The following is a 17,353-nucleotide window of genomic DNA, read 5'->3' on the forward strand; positions in this document are numbered from 1 at the left end:
TCAAGACATCATTGATTACGCTAGAGACAGAAACACCCATCTTGTCATCTTGAATTTAGACTTTGAAAAAGCTTTTGATCGGGTCTCGCATCAATATCTCTTTCAGGTGTTGCAGCCATCGAATAGGGCCCGATTGTTCCTACTTGGTCAGCCGAGGAGAAAGGGGGGGAGAGCAAGCGTCTCAACCAAGCAAAGCTCACCATGGGGAAGGTGGCTATGTCAACTAGCCTGATGCCCTGCTCCCGCAGTGATGGATAATCGTACTCTGGTTTCTCTTCATAACGTACAAGTCTGTCGCCTTTTACTAAAGACTTCCGTGAAGAGCAGCACTAATGAGTTGTTTCTATGTTTGGCAGGCTTTACCTTTGCGGGTGAAGCCCTTTCTGTCTGTGCAAAAGAAATCTTGTTAGTGTGCAGAGTGACTTCTCTGAGTAGAGTCGCCTTACTTGTTGCAACTGTGCCGATGTTCGAAGCTGGAGTGCAAAGTTGTTGCTTGCTGGAGCGTGTGGGAGTGCAAAGTTATACCATTTAAAAGGGCTGAAGAGTGCTCAGTGCAGCGGGTGGGCGGAGGTGCAAAGTGACACTCTGGCCACCTATGGCCATAAAAAGAACACTGCTACAAGTGCGCATTGTGCCAGGAAGGGCCCTCGGACGTGAACCAGTGGACAGTTATCGCTTCTCTGCCTTTTGGCTAAGATCAAGTGTAGTATCTGTTCTTATCAGTTTAATATCTGATATGTTCTCTATACGAGGACTACATATTAATTGGATTTTTAGCAATAGGAGTTGAAAAAGAAGCTTGCTCCGTTCACTCCAAGCATCGACCTGGTACTGCAGTGCCGCTGGGAACAGTTCGCTCTTCTCTGCTCTTGTGAAAAAGCAAACAGCGGTGCAGGATGGAAGTTTCTTTTAGTCTACTGAGAAAAGAGAGTGAATGCAAAGTAGACTTTAACACGGCTCTGGGAGCGAGCCGAGTGCGGGCTAACCGGGAGAATTGCTTGAAAGAAACGCGACAGCGAATGAGCGGTCAGAACAAATTCTCAACACGGTGTTCCCATGGTGTTTGTGGCTGCCTTGTCTTTTGCACAGAGTAAAAGACAAGGCAGCCATCGAATAGGGCCCGATTGTTCCTAGTTGGTCAACCAAGGAGAAAGGGGGGGAGAGCAAGCGTCTGATGCCCTGCTCCCGCAGTGACGGATAATCGTACTCTGGTTTCTCTTCATAACGTATCTTAAGCATAATCTAATACGAGAGACAACGCCCTGGCACACAATCAAAAAAAAAAAAGAGAGAGCGGTTTTGTGTCCCCACAGTCCATAATGTAGAAAAGAGAGAAAAAAGCCTTTCAGATTTGGTGTGTGTGCTCACAGTGCAGAGTGTAGAGAAAAGAGAGAAAAGAAAGCCGTTTTGGTGTCACGGGTGTTGTGACTTACACACACACATTTCTGAATTGAGAAAGGAAATTATTTTAGAGGAAGCAGTAGAGTTTAGATCCCACATTTGTTGATAGGCATTCATTTATTTCTTCACTTCTGATGAAGTTTCAACAATAAACAAGAACCAGACTCATTCTTCAGGAATCCGAAAATAAGCTCTATTTTACGAGTTATGCACGAATTCGGATTCTCCTATAAAACTAATTCCTTAACTCAAACCAAGTTAAGACTGCTTTGTCCTTCATATTTATTCATGTCTAATCAAGTTTCAAAGATAAACAACGTTGTACTTTGTAGAATGAGAAAGAACTTCTTCAGCAATAAACATCTCTCGACATATGACGAAGTACAGATTTTGCTATAAAATTAATTCCTTCTATGAGCCTGACTTAAAACTGTTTGTCCTCCTTATTTATCCACTTCAAATCAAGTTTCAACAATGAAAAAAATTTTGTAGTTTGAGAAAGAACAACTTAATCTTCAGCAATCAGTAAAAAAAGAGCGTAAGAAAAGGTGCAAATGCCAACCATACATCACTTAAAGGTGGAGCGGAGGTATTCGGCTGCAAGTAGGTGTGAATGTCCGACCATAATTTGTAAAAAGCGGGTAAGAAAAGGTTCGAATGCCCGACTATATATTAACAAAAACGGGAGGAGAGGTCTTTGGATGAGAGTGGGTGAGAATTTCCAACCATAATCTATAAAATGCGGTGAAAAAAAAAGGTGTGAATGCCCCATAGAACACTAAAAGGTGGAGCGGAAGTGTTCAGCTGCAAGAAGGTGTGAATGTCCGACAATATTTGGTTAAAAGCAGGTGAAGCAAGTTCTGAATGCCCAACCTTACATCATCAAAAGCGAGATCAGAGGTGTTTGGCTACAAGAAGGCCATAGTTTGCCAAAAGCGGGTAAGGTGCGAATGACCGACTAAATATTAACAAAAGTGGGGGCGGAGGTCTTCGGATGCAAGTGGGTGTGAATATCCCACCATACAAGTATGGTGGAGAGGAAGCTGTGAATGGCCGACCATAGTAAAAAGCGGGCAACAAGTAGGTTCGAATGCCCAACCATACATCATCAAAAGCAGGAGCGGATGTGTTCGTCTACAAGAAGGTTTGAATATCCGACCATAGTTTGTAAAAAGCGGGTAAGAAAAGGTTTGAATGCCCGAACATACACCATCAAAAGAGGGAGCGGAGGTGTTCCGCTGTAAGAAGGTGTGAATGTCCGACCATAGTTGGTAAAAAGCAGTTAAGAAAAGGTTCCAATATCTAACCAAACATAATCAAAAGCGGGAGCTGAGCTGTTCGACTGCAAGTAGGTGTGAATGTCAGATCATAATTTGAAAAAAGCTGATGAGAAAGGGCGAGAATGCCCGACTATACACCATCAAATGCGGGAGTGGAGTTGTTCGGCTGTGAGTAGGTGTGAATCTCCGACCATAGTTGGCAAAAAGCGGGTAAGAAAAGGTTAAAATACCCGACTATACACCATCAAATGCGGGAGCGGAGGTGTTCGGCTGTGAGTAGGTGTGAATGTCCGACCATAATTGCTGAAAAATGTGTTAGAAAAGGTAAGAATGCCGGTCCATACATCATCAAAAGCTTAGAGGTGGTGTTCGGGTGCAAGTAGGTGTAAATGTCCATTCATAATTACTCACAAACGGGTAAGAAAAGGTAGTATTGCCAGACCATACATGATCAAAACAGGGAGCGGAGGTAGTTCAGCTGCATAAAGGTGTGAATGTCCGACTAAAGTTTATAAAAAGCGGGTAAGACAAAGTGCGAATGCCCGACAATGTATGATCGGCTGCAAGAAGGTCTGAATGTCCAACCATAATTTGTAAAAACCGGGAAGAAAAGCTCGAAAGCCCGACTATACACCATCAAAAGCGGGAGCAGAGGGGTTCAGCTGCAAGAAGGTCTGAATGTCCATCAATAATTGCTTTAAAAGTTGAAAGAAAATTTTCGAATATCAAACCACACATGATCATAAAAGGGAGAGGAGGTGATCGGCTGCAAGAAGGTGTGAATGTCCTCCCATAATTCCTAAAAAATGTGTAAAAAAAAAGTTGCGAATGCCCAACCATACATTATCAAAAGCAGGTGTGAATGTCAGATCATAATTTGCAAAAAGCTGATGAGAAAGGATGAGAATGCCCGACTATACACCATCAAAAGCGGGAGAGGTGGTGTTCGGCTGCAAAAAGGTGTGAATGTTCGACTAAAGTTTGTAAAAAGCGGGTAAGACAAGGTGCGAATGCTTGACAATGTATGATCAAAAGCAGGAGCAGAGGTGTTCCGCTGCAAGAAGGTCTGACTGTCCACCAATAATTACTGGAAAATGGTTAAGATAAGGTGCGAATGCGCAACAATACATTATCAAAAGCAGGTGTGAATGTCAGATCATAATTTGCAAAAAGCTGATGAGAAAGGGTGAGAATGCCCGACTATACACCATCAAATGCGGGAGCGGATTGTTTCGGCTGTGAGTAGGTGTGAATCTCCGACCATAATTACTCACAAACGGGTAAAAAAGGTAGTATTGCCAGACCATACATGGTTCAGCTGCAAGGTGTGAATTTCTGACTAAAGTTTGTAAAAAGCGGGTAAGACAAGGTGCGAATGCCCGACAATGTATGATCAAAACAGGGAGCGGAGGTTTTCGGCTGCAAGGTCTGAATGTCAAACCATAATTTGTAAAAACCGGGGAAGAAAAGGCTCGAAAGCCCAAACATACACCATCAAAAGTGGGAGCGGAGGTGTTCAGCTGAAAGAAGGTCTGAATGTCCGACCATAGATAAAAGGCGGGTAAGAAAAGGTTCGAATGCCCGAACATACACCATCAAAAGAGGGAGCGGAGGTGTTCCGGTGTAAGACGGTGTGAATGTCCAACCATTGTTGGTAAAAAGTGGGTAAAAAAAGGTTACAATACCGACTGTACACAATCAATAGCGGGAAGGAGTTGTTCGTCTGCAAGAAGGTGTGAACGTCCGACCAAAGTTTGTAAAAAGCAGTTAAGAAAATGTTCGAATATCTAACCAAACATAATCAAAAGCGGGAGCAGAGCTGTTCGACTGCAAGTAGGTGTGAATGTCAGATCATAATTTGCAAAAAGCTGATGAGAAAGGGTGAGAATACCCGACTATACACCATCAAATGTGGGAGCGGAGTTGGTCGGCTGTGAGTAGGTGTTAATGTCCGACCATAATTGCTGAAAAATGTGTTAGAAAAGGTAAGAATGCTGGACCATTCATCATCAAAAGCGGGAGAGGTGTTCAGCTGCAAGAAGATGTGAATGTCCAGACATAATTACTTACGGGTAAGAAAAGGAAGTATTGCCAGACCAAACATGATCAAAACAGGGAGCGGAGGTGGTTCAGCTGCAAGAAGGTGTGAATGTCCGACTAAAGTTTGTAAAAAGCGGGTAAGACAAGGTGCGAATGCCCGACAATGTATGATCAAAAGAGGGAGCGGAGGTTTTCGGCTGCAAGGTCTGAATGTCCAACCATAATTTGTAAAAACCGGAGAAGAAAAGGCTCGAAAGCCAGACTATAAACCATCAAAAGCGGCAGCGGAGGTTTTCGGCTGTAAGAAGGTCTGAATGTCCATCAATAATTACTGAAAAATGGGTAAAAAAAGGTGCGAATGCCCAACCATACATCATCAAAAGCGGGAGAGAAGGTGTTCGACTGCAAGTAGGTGTGAATGTCGGATCATAATTTATAAAAAGCGGGTAAGAAAAGGTAAGAATGCCCAACCATAAATTATCAAAAGCGACAGCAGAGATGTTTGGCTGGTATTTATCAATGTCTAGATAGATTTCCACAAAAAACAACGTTGTACTTTGCAGTAAAAGAAAGAACAAATCTAAAGTTTCAGGAATCCGAGTATAAGCTTGCTTTCATGAGTTCAGCACGATTTCGGATTTTGCTATAAAATAAATTCCTTCACTCAAACTAAGTTAAAACTGCTTTGTCCTTCATATGTACCCATTTCTACATATATTTCAAGCATAAACTTCCTCATATTACCCTGAATGAGAAAGAACCACACTTGTGATTAAGCCATACGCCCCTTTTGAGGAGTTCTGCATGATTTGGGATCTATAAAATGAATTCCTTCACTCAAACTATGTTAAAACGGCTATTACCTTAATATTTATCAATGTCTAGATAGATTTAAAAAAAAAAAAAAACGTAATTTGCAGTAAAAGAAAGAGCAGATCAAAAGTTTTAGGAATCCGAGAATAAGCTTATTTTCATGAGTTCTGCACGATTTGGGATTTTACTATAAAATTAATTCCTTCACTCAAACCAAATTAAAACTGCTTTGTCCTTCATATGTACCCATTTCTACATATATTTCAAACATAAACTTCCTCATATTACCCTGAATGAGAAAGAACCACACTTGTGATAAGGCCATACGCCCCTTTTGAGGAGTTCTGCATGATTTGGGATTTTATCTATAAAATGAATTCCTTCACTCAAACTATGTTAAAACGGCTATTACCTTAATATTTATCAATGTCTAGATAGATTTAAAAAAAAAAACCGTTGTAATTTGCAGTAAAAGAAAGAGCAGATCAAAAGTTTTAGGAATCCGAGAATAAGCTTATTTTCATGAGTTCTGCACGATTTGGGATTTTACTATAAAATGAATTCCTTAACTCAAACCAAATTAAAACTGCTTTGTCCTTCATATTTATCAATGTCTACATCGAATTAAACAAAGAACAACGTTGTATTTTGCAGTAGAAGAAAGAGCAGCACTGAAGGATCAGGAATCCGAGGATAAGCTTGCTTTCACGAGTTCTGCACGATTTCGGATTTTGCTATAAAATAAATTCCTTCACTCAAACTAAGTTAAAACTGCTTTTTCCTTCATATGTACCCATTTCTACATATATTTCAAGCATAAACTTCCTCATATTACCCTGAATGAGAAAGAACCACACTTGTGATAAGGCCATACGCCCCTTTTGAGGAGTTCTGCATGATTTGGGATTTTATCTATAAAATTAATTCCTTCACTCAAACTATGTTAAAACGGCTATTACCTTAATATTTATCAATGTCTAGATAGATTTAAAAAAAAAAAACGTTGTAATTTTCAGTAAAAGAAAGAGCAGATCAAAAGTTTTAGAAATCCGAGAATAAGCTTATTTTCATGAGTTCTGCACGATTTGGGATTTTACTATAAAATGAATTCCTTCACTCAAACTATGTTAAAACGGCTATTACCTTAATATTTATCAATGTCTAGATAGATTTTAAAAAAAAAACGTTGTAATTTGCAGTAAAAGAAAGAGCAGATCAAAAGTTTTAGGAATCCGAGAATAAGCTTATTTTCATGAGTTCTGCACGATTTGGGATTTTACTATAAAATTAATTCCTTCACTCAAACCAAATCAAAACTGCTTTGTCCTTCATATTTATCAATGTCTACATCGACTTAAACAAAGAACAACGTTGTATTTTGCAGTAGAAGAAAGAGCAGCACTGAAGGATCAGGAATCCGAGAATAAGCTTGCTTTCATAAGTTCTGCACGATTTCGGATTTTGCTATCAAATAAATTCCTTCACTCAAACTAAGTTAAAACTGCTTTGTCCTTCATATGTACCCATTTCTACATATATTTCAAGCATAAACTTCCTCATATTACCCTGAATGAGAAAGAACCACACTTGTGATAAGGCCACACGCCCCTTTTGAGGAGTTCTGCATGATTTGGGATTTTATCTATAAAATGAATTCCTTCACTCAAACTATGTTAAAACGGCTATTACCTTAATATTTATCAATGTCTAGATAGATTTAAAAAAAAAAAAACGTTGTAATTTGCAGTAAAAGAAAGAGCAGATCAAAAGTTTTAGGAATCCGAGAATAAGCTTATTTTCATGAGTTCTGCACGATTTGGGATTTTATGTATAAAATTAATTCCTTCACTCAAACCAAGTGAAAACTGCTTTGTCCTTCATATTTATCAATGTCTAGATCGACTTCAATAAATAACAACAGTGTATTTTGCAGTAGAAGAAAGAGCAACACTGAAGGATCAGGAATCCGAGAATAAGCTTCTTTTCATACGTTCTGCATGATTTGGGATTGCTTTGGAAACTGTGGAAACTGCTTTGAACTTCATATTTATCAATGTCTAGATCAATTTCAACTTCTTCTACTGCAAAATACAATGTTGTTCTTTGTAGAAGTCGATCTAGACATTCATAAATATGAAGGTAAAATCAGATTTCACTCGGTTTGAGTGAAGGAATTTATTTAATAGCAAAATCCCAAATCATGCAGAACTTCTCAAAAGGAACGTATGGCTTAATCACAAGTGTGGTTCTTTCTCATTCAGGGTAATATGAGGAACTTTATGCTTCAAACATTTTTATATATGGATAACAATGAAGGACAAATCAGTTTTTAAACCGCTTTTTAAAAACTTTAGTCAGAAATTTACACCTTGCAGCTGAACCATCTCCGCTCCCTGTTTTGATAATGTATGGTTGGGCATTCGCACCTTTTTTTACACATTTTTCAGGAATTACGGGAGGACATTCACACCTTGCACCTCCTCTCCCGCTTGTGATCATGTGCGGTTTGATATTCGAAAATTTTCTTTCATGTTTTAAAGCAATTATTGATGGACATGCAGACCTTCTTGCAGCTGAACCCCTCTGCTCCCGCTTTTGATGGTGTATAGTCGGGCTTTCAATTCTTTTCTTCCCGGTTTTTACAAATTATGGTTGGACATTCAGACCTTCTTGCAGCCGAACACCTCCGCTCCCTCTTTTGATCATACATTGTCGGGCATTCGCACTTTGTCCTACCCGCTTTTTACAAACTTTAGTCGGACATTCACACCTTCTTGCAGCTGCACCAACTCCGCTCCCTGTTTTGATCATGTATGGTCTGGCAATACTACCTTTTCTTACCCGTGTGTGAGTAATTATGAATGGACATTCACACCTACTTGCAGCCGAACACCACCTCTCCCGCTTTTGATGATGTATGGACCGGCATTCTTACCTTTTCTAACACATTTTTCAGCAATTATGGTCGGAGATTCACACCTACTTACAGCCGAACAACTCCGCTACCGCATTTGATGTTGTAAAGTTGGGACTTCTCATCCTTTCTCATCAGCTTTTTGCAAATTATGATCTGACATTCACACGTACTTGCAGTCGAACAGCTCTGCTCCCGCTTTTTATTATGTTTGGTTAGATATTCGAACCATTTCTTAACCGCTTTTTACAAACTTTGGTCGGACGTTCACACCTTCTTGCAGCCAAACACCTCCACTCCCTCTTTTGATGGTGTATATTCGGGCATTCGAACCTTTTCTCACCCGCTTTTTACAAACCATGGTCGGACGTAAACACTTTCTTGCAGCCGAACATCTCGGCTTCCGCTTTTGATGGTGTATATTCGGGCATTCGAACCTTTTCTTACCCGCTTTTTACAAACCATGGGTGGACTTTCACACCTTCTTGTAGCTGAACACCTCCTCTCCCGTTTTTGATGGTGTATAGTCGGGCATTCGAATCTTTTGTTACCCGCTTTTTACAAACCATGGGTGGACTTTCACACCTTCTTGTAGCCGAAAACCTCCGCTCCCTCTTTTGATCATACATTGTAGGGCATTCGCACCTTTTCTTACCCGCTTTTTACAAACCATTTTCGGAGTTTCACACCTTCTTGTAGCCGAACACATCCGCTCCCGCTATTGATTGTGTACATTCGGGTATTTTAACCTTTTCTTACCCGCTTTTTACCAACTATGGTCGGCTATTCACACCTTCTTACAGCGGAACACCTCCGTTCCCTCTTTTGATGGTGTATGTTCGGGCATTCAAACCTTTTCTTACCCGCTTTTTACAATCTATGCTCGGACATTCCAACCTTCTTGTAGCCGAACACATCCACTCCTGCTTTTGATGATGTATGGTTTGGCATTCGAACCTACTTGTTGCCCGCTTTTCATTAATTATGGGTGGACATTCACACCTTGTCGCAGCCAAACACCTCCGCTCCCTGTTTTGATCATGTATGGCTGGACATTCGCACCTTTTCTCACCCGCTTTTTGCAAACTATGGTCGGCTATTCACGGCTTCCTCTCCAACATACTTGTATGGCTGGACATTCACACTTACTTGCAGCCGAACACCACCTCTCTCGCTTTTGATGATGTATGGACCGGATTTCTTACCTTTTCTAACACATTTTTCAGCAATTATGGTTGGAGATTCACACCTACGCACAGCCGAACAACTCCACTCCCGCATTTGATGGTGTATAGTCGGGCATTCTCACCTTTTCTCATCAGCTTTTTGCAAATTATGATCTGACATTCACACCTACTTGCAGTCAAACAGTTTGGTTGGATATTCGAACCTTTTCTTAACTACTTTTTAGAAACTTTGGTTGGACGTTCACACCGTCTTGTAGCCGAACACATCCACTCCTACTTTTGATGATGTATGGTTGGGCATTCGCACCTTTTTTTTACCCATTTTTCAGGAATTATAGGTGGACATTCACACCTTCTTGCAGCTGAAAACCTCCTCTCCCACTTATGATCTTGTGCGGTTTGATTTTGGAAAATTTTCTTTCATGTTTTCTAGCAATTATTGATGGACATTTAGACCTTCTTGCAGTTGAACACGTCCGCTCCTGCTTTTGATCATACATTGTCAGGCATTCGCACCTTGTCTTACCAGCTTTTTACAAACTTTAGTCCAACATTCACACGTTTTTGCAGCCAGATGTATGGACCGGCATTCTTACCTTTTCTAACACATTTTTCAGCAATTATGGTCGGAGATTCACACCTACTCACAGCCGAACAACTCCGCTCCTGCATTTGATGGTGTATAGTCGGGCAATCTCACCCTTTCTCATCAGTTTTTTTCAAATTATGATCTGACATTCACACCTACTTGCAGTCGAACAGCTCTGCTCCTGCTTTTGATTATGTTTGGTTGGATATTCGAACCTTTTCTTAACTGCTTTTTAAAAACTTTGGTTGGACGTTCACACCTTCTTGTAGCTGAACATATCCACTCCTGCTTATGATGATGTATGGTTGGGCATTCGTACCTTTTTTTTACCTATTTTCCAGGAATTATAGGTGGACATTCACACCTTCTTGCAGCTGAACACCTCCTCTCCCACTTATGATCATGTGCGGTTTGATTTTCGAAAAATTTTTTTCATGTTTTCTAGCAATTATGGTTGGACATTCACACCTTCTTGCAGCCGAACACCTCCGCTTCCGCTTTTGATGGTATGTATTCGGGCATTCGAACCTTTTCTTACCCGGTTTTTACAAATTATGGTTGGACAATCAGATCTTGCAGCTGAACCACCTCCGCTCCCTGTTTTGATCATGTATGGTCTGGCAATACTACCTTTTCTTACCCGTTTGTGAGTAATTATGGCTGGACATTCACACCTACTTGCAGTCGAACAGCTCTGCTCCCACTTTTGATTATGTTTGGTTGGATATTCGAACCTTTTTTTAACTGCTTTTTACAAACTTTGGTCGGACGTTCACACCTTCCAGCCGAACACCTCCGCTCCCGCTTTTGATCATACATTGTCGGGCATTCGCACCTTTTCTTACTCGCTTTTTACAAACCATGGTCGGACTTTCACACCTGTTAGTAGCCGAACAACTCCGCTCCCACTATTGATTGTGTACAGTCGGGTATTTTCACCTTTTTTTATCCGCTTTTTACCAACTATGGTCGGACATTCACACCTTCTTACAGCGGAACACCTCCGCTCCCTCTTTTGATGGTGTATGTTCGGGCATTCGAACCTTTTCTTACCCGCTTTTTACCAACTATGGTCGGACATTCAAACCTTCTTGTAGCCGAACACATCCACTCCTGCTTTTGATGATGTATGGTTGGGCATTCAAACCTACTTGTTTCCCACTTTTCATTAATTATGGGTGGACATTCACACCTTGTCGCATCCAAACACCTCCGCTTCCTGTTTTGATCATGTATGGTTGGACATTCGCAACTTTTCTCACCGGCTTTTTGCAAACTATGGTCGGCTATTCACAGATTCCTCTCCACCATACTTGTATGGTGGGATATTCACACCCACTTGCATCCGAAGACCTCCGCCCCCACTTTTGTTAATATTTAGTCGGTCATTCGCACCTTACCCGCTTTTGGCAAACTATGGCCTTCTTGCAGCCAAACACCTCTGATCTCGCTTTTGATGATGTAAGGTTGGGCATTCAGACCTTGCTTCACCTGCTTTTCACCAAATATTGTCGGACATTCACACCTTCTTGCAGCCCAACACTTCCGCTCCACCTTTTAGTGTTCTATCACACCTTTTTTTTCACCGCATTTTATAGATTATGGTTTGAAATTCTCAACCACTCTCATCCGAAGACCTCTCCTCCCGCTTTTGTTAATATATTTGAACTTTAGTCGGACATTCACACCTTCTTGCAGCTGAACCACCTCCGCTCCCTGTTTTGATCATGTATGGTCTGGCAATACTACCTTTTCTTACCCGTTTGTGAGTAATTATGGCTGGACATTCACACCTTTTTGCAGCCGAACACCACCTCTCCCGCTTTTGATGATGTATGGTCGGGCATTCTTACCTTTTCTAACACATTTTTCAGCAATTATGGTCGGACATTCACACCTTCTTGCAGCCGAACACTTCCGCTCCACCTTTTAGTGTTCTATCACACCTTTTTTTTCACCGCATTTTATAGATTATTGTTGGAAATTCTCATACACTCTCATCCGAAGACCTCTCCTCCTGCTTTTGTTAATATATTTGAACTTTAGTTGGACATTCACACCTTCTTGCAGCTGAACCACCTCCGCTCCCTGTTTTGATCAAGTATGGTCTGGCAATGCTACCTTTTCTTACCCGTTTGTGAGTAATTATGGCTGGACATTCACACCTACTTGCAGCCGAACACCACCTCTCTCGCTTTTGATGATGTATGGACCGGCATTCTTACCTTTTCTAACACATTTTTCAGCAATTATGGTCGGACATTCACACCTATTCAGAGCCGAACACCTCCGCTCCGACATTTGTTGGTGTATAGTCGGGAATTCTCACCTTTTCTCATCATCTTTTTGCAAATTATGATCTGACATTCACACCTGCTTTTGATAATGTATGGTTTGTCATTCGCAACTTTTCTTACCCATTTTTTCAGGAATTATGGGTGGACATTCACACCTTCTTGCAGCTGAACACCTCCTCTCCCGCTTATGATCATGTTTGGTTTGATATTCGAAAATTCTCTTTCATGTTTTCTAGCAATTATTGATGGACATTCAGACCTTCTTGCAGCTGAACACCTCCGCTCCAGCTGTTGATGGTGTATAGTCGGGCTTTCGAGCCTTTTCTTCCCCAGTTTTAACAAATTATGGTTGGACATTCAGACCTTCTTTCAGCCGAAAACCTGTGCTCCCTCTTTTGATCATACATTGTCGGGCATTCGAACCTTTTCTTACCCGCTTTTTACAAACCATGGTCGGACTTTCACACCTTTTAGTAGCCGAATAACTCCGCTCCCGCTATTGATTGTGTACAGTCGGGTATTTTAACCTTTTCTTACCCGCTTTTTACCAACTATGGTCGGACATTCACACCTTCTTACAGCGGAACACCTCCGCTCCCTCCTTTGATGGTGTATGTTCGGGCATTCGAACCTTTTCTTACCCGCTTTTTACAAACTATGGTCAGACATTCAAACCTTCTTGTAGCCGAACACATCCACTCCTGCTTTTGATGATGTATGGTTGGGCATTCGAACCTACTCGTTGCCCGCTTTTCATTAATTATGGGTGGACATTCACACCTTGTCGCGGCCAAACACCTCCGCTCCCTATTTTGATCATGTATGGTTTGACATTCGCACCTTTTCTCAACCACTTTTTACTATGGCCCACCCGCTGCAATGAGCACTCTTCAGCCCTTTTAAATGGTATAACTTTGCACTCCCGCACGCTCCAGCAAGCACCATTCAAGCAACACCTTTGCACTCCAGCTTCAAACATCGGCACAGTCGCAACAGGTAAGGCGACTCTACTCAGAGAAGTCACTCTGCACAGTAACAAGATTTTTTTTGCACAGACAGAAAGGGCTTCACCCGCAAAGGTAAAGCCTGCCAAAAATAGAAACAACTCATTAGTGCTGCTCTCCACGGAAGTCTTTAATAAAAGGCGAAAGAGTTGTACGTTATGAAGAGAAACCAGAGTACGATTATCCGTCACTGCGGGAGCAGGGCATCAGGCTAGTTGGCATAGCCACCTTTCCCATGGTGAGCTTTGCTTGATTGAGACGCTTTCCCCCCCCCCCCTTGCTCCTCGGCTGACCAAGTAGGAACAATCGGGCCCTATTCGATGGCTGCCTTGTCTTTTACTCTGTGCAAAAGACAAGGCAGCAACAAAAACACCACGGGAACACCGTATTGAGGCTTTGTTCTGACCGCTCATTCGGTGTCGCTTTTCTTTCAAGCAATTCTTCCGCTTAGCCCACACTCTGCTCGCTCCCAGAGCCGTGTTAAAGTCTACTTCGCATTCACTCTCTTTTCTCAGCAGACTCTTGGGATTTTATCTATAAAATTAATTCCTTCACTCAAACTATGTTAAAACTGTCAAAGAAAAAACAACGTTGTATTTTGCAGTAAAAGAAAGAGCAAATCTAAAGTTCCAGGAATCCGAGAATAAGCTTACTTTCATGAGTTCTTCACGATTTCGGATTTTGCTATAAAATGAATTCCTTCACTCAAACTAAATTAAAACTGCTAAACCGCTAATCTGTTACATGTAAGGCAGATTTCAAATTCACCGAAATAGGATCTAAGGGTATTCGGCCAATCGAGCTGTAGCAGCTTCGGTAAAAGAGTATAAGTTGAAGAGTTTGTGAATAAAGGTGTGCACACACATAGTGAGCTGTAGGAAAATAGGCAGGGAGCAATGCCTGCTGGGGTATATGTTCTTGTATGTTGTCTGTGTGTTTGATTTGAATGTGTTGTGTAAGTGTCCTGTTGTTAACTGTGTGGTGTGTCCTGAAATGTTATATGTTTGGGCTGTGTGACATGCTTAATGCTTGTCAGTAGCTACCCACTTATTCATATATAGCAACTGACAACATAAGAAGTCCGGACATACTTTGATAGTAGTTGTAGAAGTATCCTTATTGATAATAGATAAACTAATTCATAGTGATAGAACAGTAGATGAACAGGTGCCTGCACATGTCTCACGAAAATAAAATGGGTATATGATTGCTGACGGCAGAGCAATACTGCCAAACTTATGAGTTCTTGTGGCAAACTTGATTCAGGGTCTTGACGTGTATACGCTGTTTCGCTGACTTGATTGTCACAAGAAACAAAGTGTGTTTGATAAGATCCGACCATTTTATTACGGGAGGATCAGTATGTATGGATTCTGATGTGACTGATAAACCCATTCGTATCTTAAGCATAATCTAATACGTGAGACAACGCCCTGGCACACAATCAAAAAAAAAAAGAGAGAGCGGTTTTGTGTCCCCACAGTCCATAATGTAGAAAAGAAAGAAAAAAGCCTTTCTGATTTGGTGTGTGTGCTCACAGTGTAGAGTGTAGAGAAAAGAGAGAAAAGAAAGCCGTTTTGGTGTCACGGGTGTTGTGACTTACACACACAAATTTCTGAATTGAGAAAGGAAATTATTTTAGAATGTCACCTCTCTGTTGGGGAAGGAGCCGGAGCTGGTGCGCGAGGCTGAGCGGTTCCGGCTAGATATCGTCGGACTCACCTCGACGCACGGCTTGGGCTCTGGAACCAGTCCTCTTGAGAGGGGTTGGACTCTCTTCCACTCTGGAGTTGCCCGTGGTGAGAGGCGCAGAGCAGGTGTGGGCATACTTATTGCCCCCCGGCTGTGTGCCAGTACATTGGGGTTTACCCCAGTGAACGAGAGGGTAGCCTCCCTCCGCCTTCGGGTGGGGGTACGAGTCCTGACTGTTGTTTGTGCCTATGCGCCAAACAGCAGTTAAGAGTACCCACCCTTTTTGGAGTCTCTGGGGGAGGCACTGGAGAATGCTCCTACCGGAGACTCCCTCGTTCTGCTGGGGGACTTCAATGCTCACGTGGGCAATGACAGTAAGACCTGGAGGGGTGTGATTGAGAGGAACGGCCCCCCCGATCTGAACCAGAGTGGTGTTATGTTGTTGGACTTCTGTGCTGGTCATGGACTGTCCATAACGAACACCATGTTCAGACATAAGGGTGTCCATATGTGCACTTGGCACCAGGACACCCTTGGCCGCAGTTCGATGATCGACTTTGTGGTTGTATCATCGGACTTGCGGCCGTATGTCCTGGACACTCGGGTGAAGAGAGGGGCGGAGCTGTCAACTGATCACCACCTGGTGGTGAGTTGGCTCCGCTGGTGGGGGAGGATGCCGATCAGACCTGGCAGGCCCAAACGTATTGTGAGGGTCTGCTGGGAGCGTTTGTCAGAATCCCCCGTCAGAAGGAGCTTTAACTCCCACCTCCGGCAGAGCTTCAACCATATCCCGGGGGAGGTGGGGGACATTGAGTCCGAATGGGCCATGTTCCGTGACTCCATTGCCGAGGCAGCTGATCGGAGTTGTGGCCGTAAGGTGGTCGGTGCCTGTCGTGGCGGCAACCCTCGAACCTGCTGGTGGACACCAGTGGTGAGGGAAGCCGTCAAGCTGAAGAAGGAGTCCTATCGGGCCTTTTTGGCCAGTGGGACCCTGGAAGCAGCTGATAGGTACCGACAGGCCAGACGGGCCGCGGCTTCGGCGGTTGCTGAAGCAAAAACTCGGGCCTGGGAGAAGTTCGGTGAGACCATGGAGAACGATTTCCGGACGGCCTCGAAGAGAATCTGGTCCACCATCCGGCGTCTCAGGGGGGGGAAGCGGCTCACAGTCAACACTGTTTACAGTGGGGACGGGGCTTTGCTGACCTCAACTAGGGATGTTGTGAGTCAGTGGGGGGAGTACTTCGAGGAACTCCTCAATCCTACCAACACGTGCTCGGAAGAGGCAGAGTCGGAGAGCTCGGAGACGGGGCCTCCCATTTCTGGGGCTGAGGTTGCCGAGGTGGTCAAAAAGCTCCTCGGTGGCAAGGCCCCGGGGGTGGATGAGGTCCGTCCTGAGTTTCTCAAGGCTCTGGATGTTGTAGGGCTGTCTTGGCTGACACGCCTCTGCAGCATCGCGTGGACATGGGGGACAGTGCCTCTGGACTGGCAGATTGGGGTGGTGGTCCCCCTCTTTAAAAAAGGGGACCGGAGGGTGTGTTCCAACTATAGGGGTATCACACACCTCAGCCTCCCTGGTAAGGTCTATTCGGGGGTATTGGAAAGGAGGATCCGTCGGATAATCGAGCCTCGGATTCAGGAGATGCAGTGTGGCTTTCGTCCTGGCCGTGGAACAGTGGACCAGCTCTATACCCTCGGCACGATCCTGGAGGGTGCATGGGAGTTCACCCAACCAGTCTACATGTGTTTTGTGGACTTGGAGAAAGCGTTCGACCGTGTCCCTCGTGGAGTCCTGTGGGGGGTGCTCCGGGAATATGGAGTGCCGGACCCCTTGATAGGGTCCGTTCGGTCTCTGTATGACCGGTGCCAGAGTTTGGTCCGCATTGCCGGCAGTAAGTCGGATACGTTTCTGGTGAGAGTTGGACTCCGTCAGGGCTGCCCTTTGTCACCGATTCTGTTCCTAACTTTTATAGACAGAATTTCTAGGCGCAGCCAGGGCGTTGAGGGTGTCCAATTTGGCGACCTCAGAATCGGGTCTCTGCTTTTTGCAGATGATGTGGTTCTGTTAGCGTCGTCAGGCCGTGACCTTCAGCTCTCACTGGAGCGATTCGCAGCCGAGTGTGAAGCGGCTGGGATGAG

General features: G+C 43.4%; 3 non-coding genes across 3 annotated transcripts; 2 read left to right on the forward strand and 1 right to left on the reverse strand.

Annotated features, from left to right (window-relative positions):
- The first annotated feature begins 260 nt into the window (after positions 1-260).
- On the forward strand, positions 261-374 carry LOC140282481 (U5 spliceosomal RNA). The gene has a single exon (XR_011909910.1). It is a non-coding gene; the product is annotated as a U5 spliceosomal RNA (small nuclear RNA).
- A 297-nt stretch (positions 375-671) lies between these two features.
- Positions 672-862, forward strand: LOC140282430 (U2 spliceosomal RNA). Its single transcript, XR_011909866.1, has one exon. It is a non-coding gene; the product is annotated as a U2 spliceosomal RNA (small nuclear RNA).
- Positions 863-13,589: 12,727 nt separating this feature from the next.
- LOC140282485 (U5 spliceosomal RNA) lies at positions 13,590-13,703 on the reverse strand. The gene has a single exon (XR_011909914.1). It is a non-coding gene; the product is annotated as a U5 spliceosomal RNA (small nuclear RNA).
- Between the last annotated feature and the right edge of the window lie 3,650 nt (positions 13,704-17,353).

The sequence above is a fragment of the Leuresthes tenuis genome, unplaced genomic scaffold, assembly GCF_036924035.1.
Source record: "Leuresthes tenuis unplaced genomic scaffold, fLeuTen1.0.hap1 SCAF_22, whole genome shotgun sequence".
NCBI lineage: Eukaryota > Metazoa > Chordata > Actinopteri > Atheriniformes > Atherinopsidae > Leuresthes > Leuresthes tenuis.